Below are 13,081 nucleotides of genomic sequence, written 5' to 3'. Positions count from 1 at the left end.
GCTCCTTTTCACGGCCTGGAATCTGCCTCGTTGTGTTAGGACTTTTTTACCCATAAGTACATATCAGGGAAAGAGCCCCCCCTGCTGGCCAGACTAGTTTTTCACAAAGGTAGCGCATCCTGCCATGCTCTATAAGGCCGGCGGAATGCGCTACCACCTCCATAAATGAGGTCAAATTCATCATGAAGGTAGGGAATTAATGACCACAGAAAGTCAGGAGGCCTGTTTAATGCCTCATCCGAAGGATGCTTCTTTTTAAAAGGATCGGATTAAGGCTTAATAAAAACATTTGCTCCTTTTCAAGGCCCGGAATATGCCTCGTTGTATTAGGGCTTTTGATCCCATAGGTACATGACAGGGAAAGAGCATCCCCTGCTGGCCAGACTAGTTTTTCACAAAGGTAGCGCATCCTGACAGGCTCTGTAAGGCCGCAGATTGCGCTACCACCTCCATAAGTGAGGTGAAATTCATCATAAAGGTAGGGAATTAATGACCACAGAAAGTCAGGAGGCCTGTTTAATGCCTCATCCGAAGGACACTCATTTTTACATGGGCGGTTTAATGCTTCATCAAAAGCCTTACACCGCAGAAGTCATTTTTGTATATTTGGACTTTTGGAACCTAAAGTACATGTGAGGGAATGAGCAATCCCTGCTGGCTGTCCTAAAGCTATCTCCCACAGGAAGCTAGTTTTCCACAAAGGGTCTGCCATCCATGCACAGAGCAGGCTTGGGCCTGCTTAGCTTTACAGAGTTAGCAGAATCTGACTACTGCAAACAACAGTTGCACTTGTTCTTTTTGGTTGAATGAAACTGCTCTGATAGAGGGGTAGCGCATCCTGACAGGTTCAATCAGGCTAGCGGAATGTGCTACCACCTACATACATGAGGTCAAGTTCATCATTAAGGTAGGGAATTAATGACCACAGAAAGTCAGGAGGCCGGATTAAGGTTTAATAAAAACATTTGCTCCTTTTCAAGGCCCGGAATCTGCCTCGTTGTATTAGGGCTTTTGATCCCATAGGTACATGACAGGGAAAGAGCATCCCCTGCTGGCCAGACTAGTTTTTCACAAAGGTAGTGCATCCTGACAGGCTCTGTAAGGCCGCAGATTGCGCTACCGCCTCCATAAGTGAGGTGAAACTCATCATAAAGGTAGGGAATTAATGACCACAGAAAGTCAGGAGGCCTGTTTAATGCCTCATCCGAAGGACACTCATTTTTACATGGGCGGTTTAATGCTTCATCAAAAGCCTTACACCGCAGAAGTCATTTTTGTATATTTGGACTTTTGGAACCTAAAGTACATGTGAGGGAATGAGCAATCCCTGCTGGCTGTCCTAAAGCTATCTCCCGCAGGAAACTAGTTTTCCAAAAAGGGTCTGCCATCCATGCACAGAGCAGGTTTGGGCCAGCTTAGCTTTACAGAGTTACCAGAATCTGACTACTGCAAACAACAGTTGCACTTGTTCTTTTCAGTTGAATGAAACTGCTCTGATAGAGGGGTAGCGCATCCTGACAGGTTAAATCAGGCCTGCGGAATGTGCTACCACCTACATACATGAGGTCAAATTCATCATTAAGGTAGGGTATTAATGACCACAGAAAGTCAGGAGGCCAGTGTAATGCCTCAAGCGAAGGACGCTCCTTTTTACGGCTGCCGGATTAAGGTTTCAACAAACATTTGCTCCTTTTCACGGCCTGGAATCTGCCTCGTTGTGTTAGGACTTTTTTACCCATAAGTACATATCAGGGAAAGAGCCCCCCCTGCTGGCCAGACTAGTTTTTCACAAAGGTAGCGCATCCTGCCATGCTCTATAAGGCCGGCGGAATGCGCTACCACCTCCATAAATGAGGTAAAATTCATCATTAAGGAGGGGAATTCATGACCACTAAAGGTCAGGTGGCCAGCTATTGCCTCATCCAAAGGATGCTTCTTTTTACAAGGGCCGGATTAAGGTTTAATAAAAACATTTGCTCCTTTTCAAGGCCCGGAATCTGCCTCGTTGTATTAGGGCTTTTGATCCCATAGGTACATGACAAGGAAAGAGCATCCCCTGCTGGCCAGACTAGTTTTTCACAAAGGTAGCGCATCCTGACAGGCTCTGTAAGGCCAGCAGATTGCGCTACCACCTCCATAAGTGAGGTGAAATTCATCATAAAGGTAGGGAATTAATGACCACAGAAAGTCAGGAGGCCTGTTTAATGCCTCATCCGAAGGACACTCATTTTTACATGGGCGGTTTAATGCTTCTTCAATAGCCTTACACAGCAGAAGTCATTTTTGTATATTTGGACTTTTGGACTTTTTGGCCTGTTTAATGCCTCATCCGAAGGACACTCATTTTTACATGGGCGGTTTAATGCTTCATCAATAGCCTTACACAGCAGAAGTCATTTTTGTATATTTGGACTTTTGGAACCTAAAGTACATGTCAGGGAATGAGCAATCCCTGCTGGCTAGCCTAAAGCCATCTCCCGCAAGAAGTTAGTTTTCCACAAACGTTCTCCCATCCATGCACATACCAGGCTTGGGCCTGCTTAGCTTTAGACAGAAACCAGAATCTGACTACTGCAAACAACATTTGCACTTGCTCTTTTTGGTTGAATGAAACTGCTCTGATAGAGGGGTAGCGCATCCTGACAGGTTCAATCAGGCTAGCGGAATGTGCTACCACCTACATACATGAGGTCAAATTCATCATTAAAGTAGGGAATTAATGACCACAGAAAGTCAGGAGGGCAGTTTAATGCCTCAAGCAAAGGACGCTCCTTTTTACGGCTGACGGATTAGGGTTTCATCAAACATTTGCTCCTTTTCACGGCCTGGAATCTGCCTTGTTGTATTAGGACTTTTTTACCCATAAGTACATATCAGGGAAAGAGCCCCCCTACTGGCCAGACTAGTTTTTCACAAAGGTAGCGCATCCTGCCATGCTCTATAAGGCCGGCGGAATGCGCTACCACCTCCATAAATGAGGTCAAATTCATCATGAAGGTAGGGAATTAATGACCACAGAAAGTCAGGAGGCCTGTTTAATGCCTCATCCAAAGGATGCTTCTTTTTAAAAGGATCGGATTAAGGCTTAATAAAAACATTTGCTCCTTTTCAAGGCCCGGAATATGCCTCGTTGTATTAGGGCTTTTGATCCCATAGGTACATGACAGGGAAAGAGCATCCCCTGCTGGCCAGACTAGTTTTTCACAAAGGTAGCGCATCCTGACAGGCTCTGTAAGGCCGCAGATTGCGCTACCGCCTCCATAAGTGAGGTGAAACTCATCATAAAGGTAGGGAATTAATGACCACAGAAAGTCAGGAGGCCTGTTTAATGCCTCATCCGAAGGACACTCATTTTTACATGGGCAGTTTAATGTTTCATCAATAGCCTTACACAGCAGAAGTCATTTTTGTATATTTGGACTTTTGGAACCTAAAGTACATGTCAGGGAATGAGCAATCCCTGCTGGCTAGCCTAAAGCCATCTCCCGCAAGAAGTTAGTTTTCCACAAACGTTCTCCAATCCATGCACAGACCAGGCTTGGGCCTGCTTAGCTTTAGACAGAAACCAGAATCTGACTACTGCAAACAACAGTTGCACTTGTTCATTTTGGTTGAATGAAACTGCTCTGATAGAGGGGTAGCGCATCCTGACAGGTTCAATCAGGCTAGCGGAATGTGCTACCACCTACATACATGAGGTCAAATTCATCATTAAGGTAGGGAACTAATGACCACAGAAAGTCAGGAGGCCAGTTTAATGCCTCAAGCGAAGGACGCTCCTTTTTACGGCTGACAGATTAAGGTTTCATCAAACATTTGCTCCTTTTCACGGCCTGGAATCTGCCTCGTTGTATTAGGACTTTTTTACCCATAAGTACATATCAGGGAAAGAGCCCCCCCTGCTGGCCAGACTAGTTTTTCACAAAGGTAGCGCATCCTGACAGGTTCAATCAGACCGACGGAATGCGCTACCACCTCCATAAATGAGGTAAAATTCATCATTAAGGAGGGGAATTCATGACCACTAAAGGTCAGGTGGCCAGCTATTGCCTCATCCAAAGGATGCTTCTTTTTACAAGGGCCGGATTAAGGTTTAATAAAAACATTTGCTCCTTTTCAAGGCCCGGAATCTGCCTCGTTGTATTAGGGCTTTTGATCCCATAGGTACATGACAAGGAAAGAGCATCCCCTGCTGGCCAGACTAGTTTTTCACAAAGGTAGCGCATCCTGACAGGCTCTGTAAGGCCAGCAGATTGCGCTACCACCTCCATAAGTGAGGTGAAATTCATCATAAAGGTAGGGAATTAATGACCACAGAAAGTCAGGAGGCCTGTTTAATGCCTCATCCGAAGGACACTCATTTTTACATGGGCGGTTTAATGCTTCTTCAATAGCCTTACACAGCAGAAGTCATTTTTGTATATTTGGACTTTTGGACTTTTTGGCCTGTTTAATGCCTCATCCGAAGGACACTCATTTTTACATGGGCGGTTTAATGCTTCATCAATAGCCTTACACAGCAGAAGTCATTTTTGTATATTTGGACTTTTGGAACCTAAAGTACATGTCAGGGAATGAGCAATCCCTGCTGGCTAGCCTAAAGCCATCTCCCGCAAGAAGTTAGTTTTCCACAAACGTTCTCCCATCCATGCACATACCAGGCTTGGGCCTGCTTAGCTTTAGACAGAAACCAGAATCTGACTACTGCAAACAACATTTGCACTTGCTCTTTTTGGTTGAATGAAACTGCTCTGATAGAGGGGTAGCGCATCCTGACAGGTTCAATCAGGCTAGCGGAATGTGCTACCACCTACATACATGAGGTCAAATTCATCATTAAAGTAGGGAATTAATGACCACAGAAAGCCAGGAGGGCAGTTTAATGCCTCAAGCAAAGGACGCTCCTTTTTACGGCTGACGGATTAGGGTTTCATCAAACATTTGCTCCTTTTCACGGCCTGGAATCTGCCTTGTTGTATTAGGACTTTTTTACCCATAAGTACATATCAGGGAAAGAGCCCCCCTACTGGCCAGACTAGTTTTTCACAAAGGTAGCGCATCCTGCCATGCTCTATAAGGCCGGCGGAATGCGCTACCACCTCCATAAATGAGGTCAAATTCATCATGAAGGTAGGGAATTAATGACCACAGAAAGTCAGGAGGCCTGTTTAATGCCTCATCCAAAGGATGCTTCTTTTTAAAAGGATCGGATTAAGGCTTAATAAAAACATTTGCTCCTTTTCAAGGCCCGGAATATGCCTCGTTGTATTAGGGCTTTTGATCCCATAGGTACATGACAGGGAAAGAGCATCCCCTGCTGGCCAGACTAGTTTTTCACAAAGGTAGCGCATCCTGACAGGCTCTGTAAGGCCGCAGATTGCGCTACCGCCTCCATAAGTGAGGTGAAACTCATCATAAAGGTAGGGAATTAATGACCACAGAAAGTCAGGAGGCCTGTTTAATGCCTCATCCGAAGGACACTCATTTTTACATGGGCAGTTTAATGTTTCATCAATAGCCTTACACAGCAGAAGTCATTTTTGTATATTTGGACTTTTGGAACCTAAAGTACATGTCAGGGAATGAGCAATCCCTGCTGGCTAGCCTAAAGCCATCTCCCGCAAGAAGTTAGTTTTCCACAAACGTTCTCCAATCCATGCACAGACCAGGCTTGGGCCTGCTTAGCTTTAGACAGAAACCAGAATCTGACTACTGCAAACAACAGTTGCACTTGTTCATTTTGGTTGAATGAAACTGCTCTGATAGAGGGGTAGCGCATCCTGACAGGTTCAATCAGGCTAGCGGAATGTGCTACCACCTACATACATGAGGTCAAATTCATCATTAAGGTAGGGAACTAATGACCACAGAAAGTCAGGAGGCCAGTTTAATGCCTCAAGCGAAGGACGCTCCTTTTTACGGCTGACAGATTAAGGTTTCATCAAACATTTGCTCCTTTTCACGGCCTGGAATCTGCCTCGTTGTATTAGGACTTTTTTACCCATAAGTACATATCAGGGAAAGAGCCCCCCCTGCTGGCCAGACTAGTTTTTCACAAAGGTAGCGCATCCTGACAGGTTCAATCAGACCGACGGAATGCGCTACCACCTCCATAAATGAGGTAAAATTCATCATTAAGGAGGGGAATTCATGACCACTAAAGGTCAGGTGGCCAGCTATTGCCTCATCCAAAGGATGCTTCTTTTTACAAGGGCCGGATTAAGGTTTAATAAAAACATTTGCTCCTTTTCAAGGCCCGGAATCTGCCTCGTTGTATTAGGGCTTTTGATCCCATAGGTACATGACAAGGAAAGAGCATCCCCTGCTGGCCAGACTAGTTTTTCACAAAGGTAGCGCATCCTGACAGGCTCTGTAAGGCCAGCAGATTGCGCTACCACCTCCATAAGTGAGGTGAAATTCATCATAAAGGTAGGGAATTAATGACCACAGAAAGTCAGGAGGCCTGTTTAATGCCTCATCCGAAGGACACTCATTTTTACATGGGCGGTTTAATGCTTCTTCAATAGCCTTACACAGCAGAAGTCATTTTTGTATATTTGGACTTTTGGACTTTTTGGCCTGTTTAATGCCTCATCCGAAGGACACTCATTTTTACATGGGCGGTTTAATGCTTCATCAATAGCCTTACACAGCAGAAGTCATTTTTGTATATTTGGACTTTTGGAACCTAAAGTACATGTCAGGGAATGAGCAATCCCTGCTGGCTAGCCTAAAGCCATCTCCCGCAAAAAGTTAGTTTTCCACAAACGTTTTCCCATCCATGCACATACCAGGCTTGGGCCTGCTTAGCTTTAGACAGAAACCAGAATCTGACTACTGCAAACAACATTTGCACTTGCTCTTTTTGGTTGAATGAAACTGCTCTGATAGAGGGGTAGCGCATCCTGACAGGTTCAATCAGGCTAGCGGAATGTGCTACCACCTACATACATGAGGTCAAATTCATCATTAAAGTAGGGAATTAATGACCACAGAAAGTCAGGAGGGCAGTTTAATGCCTCAAGCGAAGGACGCTCCTTTTTACGGCTGACGGATTAGGGTTTCATCAAACATTTGCTCCTTTTCACGGCCTGGAATCTGCCTTGTTGTATTAGGACTTTTTTACCCATAAGTACATATCAGGGAAAGAGCCCCCCTACTGGCCAGACTAGTTTTTCACAAAGGTAGCGCATCCTGCCATGCTCTATAAGGCCGGCGGAATGCGCTACCACCTCCATAAATGAGGTCAAATTCATCATGAAGGTAGGGAATTAATGACCACAGAAAGTCAGGAGGCCTGTTTAATGCCTCATCCAAAGGATGCTTCTTTTTAAAAGGATCGGATTAAGGCTTAATAAAAACATTTGCTCCTTTTCAAGGCCCGGAATCTGCCTCGTTGTATTAGGGCTTTTGATCCCATAGGTACATAACAGGGAAAGAGCATCCCCTGCTGGCCAGACTAGTTTTTCACAAAGGTAGCGCATCCTGACAGGCTCTGTAAGGCCGCAGATTGCGCTACCACCTCCATAAGTGAGGTGAAACTCATCATAAAGGTAGGGAATTAATGACCACAGAAAGTCAGGAGGCCTGTTTAATGCCTCATCCGAAGGACACTCATTTTTACATGGGCGGTTTAATGCTTCATCAATAGCCTTACACAGCAGAAGTCATTTTTGTATATTTGGACTTTTGGAACCTAAAGTACATGTCAGGGAATGAGCAATCCCTGCTGGCTAGCCTAAAGCCATCTCCCGCAAGAAGTTAGTTTTCCACAAACGTTCTCCCATCCATGCACAGTCCAGGCTTGGTCCTGCTTAGCTTTAGACAGAAACCAGAATCTGACTACTGCAAATAACAGTTGCACTTGTTCTTATTGGTTGAATGAAACTGCTCTGACAGAGGGGTAGCGCATCCTGACAGGTTCAATCAGGCCTGCGGAATGTGCTACCACCTACATACATGAGGTCAAATTCATCATTAAGGTAGGGTATTAATGACCACAGAAAGTCAGGAGGCCAGTTTAATGCCTCAAGTGAAGGACGCTCCTTTTTACGGCTGCCGGATTAAGGTTTCAACAAACATTTGCTCCTTTTCACGGCCTGGAATCTGCCTCGTTGTGTTAGGACTTTTTTACCCATAAGTACATATCAGGGAAAGAGCCCCCCCTGCTGGCCAGACTAGTTTTTCACAAAGTAGCGCATCCTGCCATGCTCTATAAGGCTGGCGGAATGCGCTACCACCTCCATAAATGAGGTCAAATTCATCATGAAGGTAGGGAATTAATGACCACAGAAAGTCAGGAGGCCTGTTTAATGCCTCATCCGAAGGATGCTTCTTTTTAAAAGGATCGGATTAAGGCTTAATAAAAACATTTGCTCCTTTTCAAGGCCCGGAATCTGCCTTGTTGTATTAGGGCTTTTGATCCCATAGGTACATGACAGGGAAAGAGCATCCCCTGCTGGCCAGACTAGTTTTTCACAAAGGTAGCGCATCCTGACAGGCTCTGTAAGGCCGCAGATTGCGCTACCACCTCCATAAGTGAGGTGAAATTCATCACAAAGGTAGGGAATTAATGACCACAGAAAGTCAGGAGGCCTGTTTAATGCCTCATCCGAAGGACACTCATTTTTACATGGGCGGTTTAATGCTTCATCAAAAGCCTTCCACCGCAGAAGTCATTTTTGTATATTTGGACTTTTGGAACCTAAAGTACATGTGAGGGAATGAGCAATCCCTGCTGGCTGTCCTAAAGCTATCTCCCACAGGAAGCTAGTTTTCCACAAAGGGTCTGCCATCCATGCACAGAGCAGGCTTGGGCCTGCTTAGCTTTACAGAGTTAGCAGAATCTGACTACTGCAAACAACAGTTGCACTTGTTCTTTTTGGTTGAATGAAACTGCTCTGATAGAGGGGTAGCGCATCCTGACAGGTTCAATCAGGCTAGCGGAATGTGCTACCACCTACATACATGAGGTCAAGTTCATCATTAAGGTAGGGAATTAATGACCACAGAAAGTCAGGAGGCCTGTTTAATGCCTCATCCGAAGGACACTCATTTTTACATGGGCGGTTTAATGCTTCATCAAAAGCCTTACACCGCAGAAGTCATTTTTGTATATTTGGACTTTTGGAACCTAAAGTACATGTCAGGAAATGAGCAATCCCTGCTGGCTAGCCTAAAGCCATCTCCCGCAAGAAGCTAGCTTTCCACAAACGTTCTCCCATCCATGCACAAATCAGGCTTGTGCCTGCTTAGCTTTAGACAGCAACCAGAATCTGACTACTGCAAACAACATTTGCACTTGTTCTTTTCGGTTGAATGAAACTGCTCTGATAGAGGGGTAGCGCATCCTGACAGGTTCAATCAGGCCTGCGGAATGTGCTACCACCTACATACATGAGGTCAAATTCATCATTAAGGTAGGGTATTAATGACCACAGAAAGTCAGGAGGCCAGTTTAATGCCTCAAGCGAAGGACGCTCCTTTTTACTGCTGCCAGATTAAGGTTTCAACAAACATTTGCTCCTTTTCACGGCCTGGAATCTGCCTCGTTGTGTTAGGACTTTTTTACCCATAAGTACATATCAGGGAAAGAGCCCCCCCTGCTGGCCAGACTAGTTTTTCACAAAGGTAGCGCATCCTGCCATGCTCTATAAGGCCGGCGGAATGCGCTACCACCTCCATAAATGAGGTCAAATTCATCATGAAGGTAGGGAATTAATGACCACAGAAAGTCAAGAGGCCTGTTCAATGCCTCATCCGAAGGATGCTGCTTTTTAAAAGGATCGGATTAAGGCTTAATAAAAACATTTGCTCCTTTTCAAGGCCCGGAATCTGTCTCGTTGTATTAGGGCTTTTGATCCCATAGGTACATGACAAGGAAAGAGCAGCCCCTGCTGACCAAACTATTTTTTCACAAAGGTTGAGCATCCTGACAGGCTCTATAAGGCCGGCAGTTTGCGCTACTACCTCCATAAGTGAGGTGAAATTCATCATAAAGGTAGGGAATTGATGACCACTAAAGGTCAGGTGGCCAGTTTATTGCCTCATCCAAAGGATGCTTCTTTTTACAAGGGCCGGATTAAGGTTTAATAAAAACATTTTCTAATTTTCAAGGCCCGGAATCTGCCTTGTTGTATTAGGGCTTTTGATCCCATAGGTACATGACAGGGAAAGAGCATCCCCTGCTGGCCAGACTAGTTTTTCACAAAGGTAGTGCATCCTGACAGGCTCTGTAAGGCCGCAGATTGCGCTACCACCTCCATAAGTGAGGTGAAATTCATCATAAAGGTAGGGAATTAATGACCACAGAAAGTCAGGAGGCCTGTTTAATGCCTCATCCGAAGAACACTCATTCTTACATGGGCGGTTTAATGCTTCATCAATAGCCTTACACAGCAGAAGTCATTTTTGTATATTTGGACTTTTGGAACCTAAAGTACATGTCAGGGAATGAGCAATCCCTGCTGGCTAGCCTAAAGCTATCTCCCACAGGAAGCTAGTTTTCCACAAAGGGTCTGCCATCCATGCACAGAGCAGGCTTGGGCCTGCTTAGCTTTACAGAGTTACCAGAATCTGACTACTGCAAACAACAGTTGCACTTGCTCTTTTTGGTTGAATGAAACTGCTCTGATAGAGGGGTAGCGCATCCTGACAGGTTCAATCAGGCTAGCGGAATGTGCTACCACCTACATATATGAGGTCAAATTCATCATTAAGGTAGGGAATTAATGACCACAGAAAGTCAGGAGGGCAGTTTAATGCCTCAAGCGAAAGACGCTCCTTTTTACGGCTGACGGATTAAGGTTTCATCAAACATTTGCTCCTTTTCACGGCCTGGAATCTGCCTCGTTGTATTAGGACTTTTTTACCCATAAGTACATATCAGGGAAAGAGCCCCCCCTGCTGGCCAGACTAGTTTTTCACAAAGGTAGCGCATCCTGACAGGTTCAATCAGACCGAAGGAATGCGCAACCACCTCCATAAATGAGGTAAAATTCATCATTAAGGAGGGGAATTCATGACCACTAAAGGTCAGGTGGCCAGCTATTGCCTCATCCAAAGGATGCTTCTTTTTACAAGGGCCGGATTAAGGTTTAATAAAAACATTTGCTCCTTTTCAAGGCCCGGAATCTGCCTCGTTGTATTAGGGCTTTTGATCCCATAGGTACATGACAGGGAAAGAGCATCCCCTGCTGGCCAGACTAGTTTTTCACAAAGGTAGTGCATCCTGACAGGCTCTGTAAGGCCGCAGATTGCGCTACCACCTCCATAAGTGAGGTGAAATTCATCATAAAGGTAGGGAATTAATGACCACAGAAAGTCAGGAGGCCTGTTTAATGCCTCATCCGAAGGACACTCATTTTTAGATGGGCGGTTTAATGCTTCATCAAAAGCCTTACACCGCAGAAGTCATTTTTGTATATTTGGACTTTTGGAACCTAAAGTACATGTGAGGGAATGAGCAATCCCTGCTGGCTGTCCTAAAGCTATCTCCCGCAGGAAACTAGTTTTCCAAAAAGGGTCTGCCATCCATGCACAGAGCAGGTTTGGGCCAGCTTAGCTTTACAGAGTTACCAGAATCTGACTACTGCAAACAACAGTTGCACTTGTTCTTTTTAGTTGAATGAAACTGCTCTGATAGAGGGGTAGCGCATTCTTACAGGTTCAATCAGGCTAGCGGAATGTGCTACCACCTACATACATGAGGTCAAATTCATCATTAAGGTAGGGAATTAATCACCACAGAAAGTCAGGAGGGCAGTTTAATGCCTCAAGCGAAGGACGCTCCTTTTTACGGCTGACGGATTAGGGTTTCATCAAACATTTGCTCCTTTTCACGGCCTGGAATCTGCCTTGTTGTATTAGGACTTTTTTACCCATAAGTACATATCAGGGAAAGAGCCCCCCTGCTGGCCAGACTAGTTTTTCACAAAGGTAGCGCATCCTGACAGGTTCAATCAGGCCGGCGGAATGCGCTACCACCTCCATAAATGAGGTCAAATTCATCATTAAGGAGGGGAATTCATGACCACTAAAGGTCAGGTGGCCAGTTTATTGCCTCATCCAAAGGATGCTTCTTTTTACAAGGGCCGGATTAAGGTTTAATAAAAACATTTGCTAATTTTCAAGGCCCGGAATCTGCCTCATTGTATTAGGGCTTTTGATCCCATAGGTACATGACAGGGAAAGAGCATCCCCTGCTGGCCAGACTAGTTTTTCACAAAGGTAGCGCATCCTGACAGGCTCTGTAAGGCCGCAGATTGCGCTACCACCTCCATAAGTGAGGTGAAATTCATCATAAAGGTAGGGAATTAATGACCACAGAAAGTCAGGAGGCCTGTTTAATGCCTCATCCGAAGGACACTCATTTTTACATGGGCGGTTTAATGCTTCATCAATAGCCTTACACAGCAGAAGTCATTTTTGTATATTTGGACTTTTGGAACCTAAAGTACATGTCAGGGAATGAGCAATCCCTGCTGGCTAGCCTAAAGCCATCTCCCGCAAGAAGTTAGTTTTCCACAAACGTTCTCCCATCCATGCACAGACCAGTCTTGGGCCTGCTTAGCTTTAGACAGAAACCAGAATCTGACTACTGCAAACAACAGTAGCAACATGTTCTTTTTGGTTGAATGAAACTGCTCTGATAGAGGGGTAGCGCATCCTGACAGGTTAAATCAGGCCTGCGGAATGTGCTACCACCTACATACATGAGGTCAAATTCATCATTAAGGTAGGGTATTAATGACCACAGAAAGTCAGGAGGCCAGTGTAATGCCTCAAGCGAAGGACGCTCCTTTTTACGGCTGCCGGATTAAGGTTTCAACAAACATTTGCTCCTTTTCACGGCCTGGAATCTGCCTCGTTGTGTTAGGACTTTTTTACCCATAAGTACATATCAGGGAAAGAGCCCCCCCTGCTGGCCAGACTAGTTTTTCACAAAGGTAGCGCATCCTGCCATGCTCTATAAGGCCGGCGGAATGCGCTACCACCTCCATAAATGAGGTCAAATTCATCATGAAGGTAGGGAATTAATGACCACAGAAAGTCAGGAGGCCTGTTTAATGCCTCATCCGAA

The sequence above is a fragment of the Garra rufa genome, unplaced genomic scaffold (assembly GCF_049309525.1).
Source record: "Garra rufa unplaced genomic scaffold, GarRuf1.0 hap1_unplaced_001, whole genome shotgun sequence".
NCBI lineage: Eukaryota > Metazoa > Chordata > Actinopteri > Cypriniformes > Cyprinidae > Garra > Garra rufa.
Note: the sequence above shows the minus strand (reverse complement) of the source record.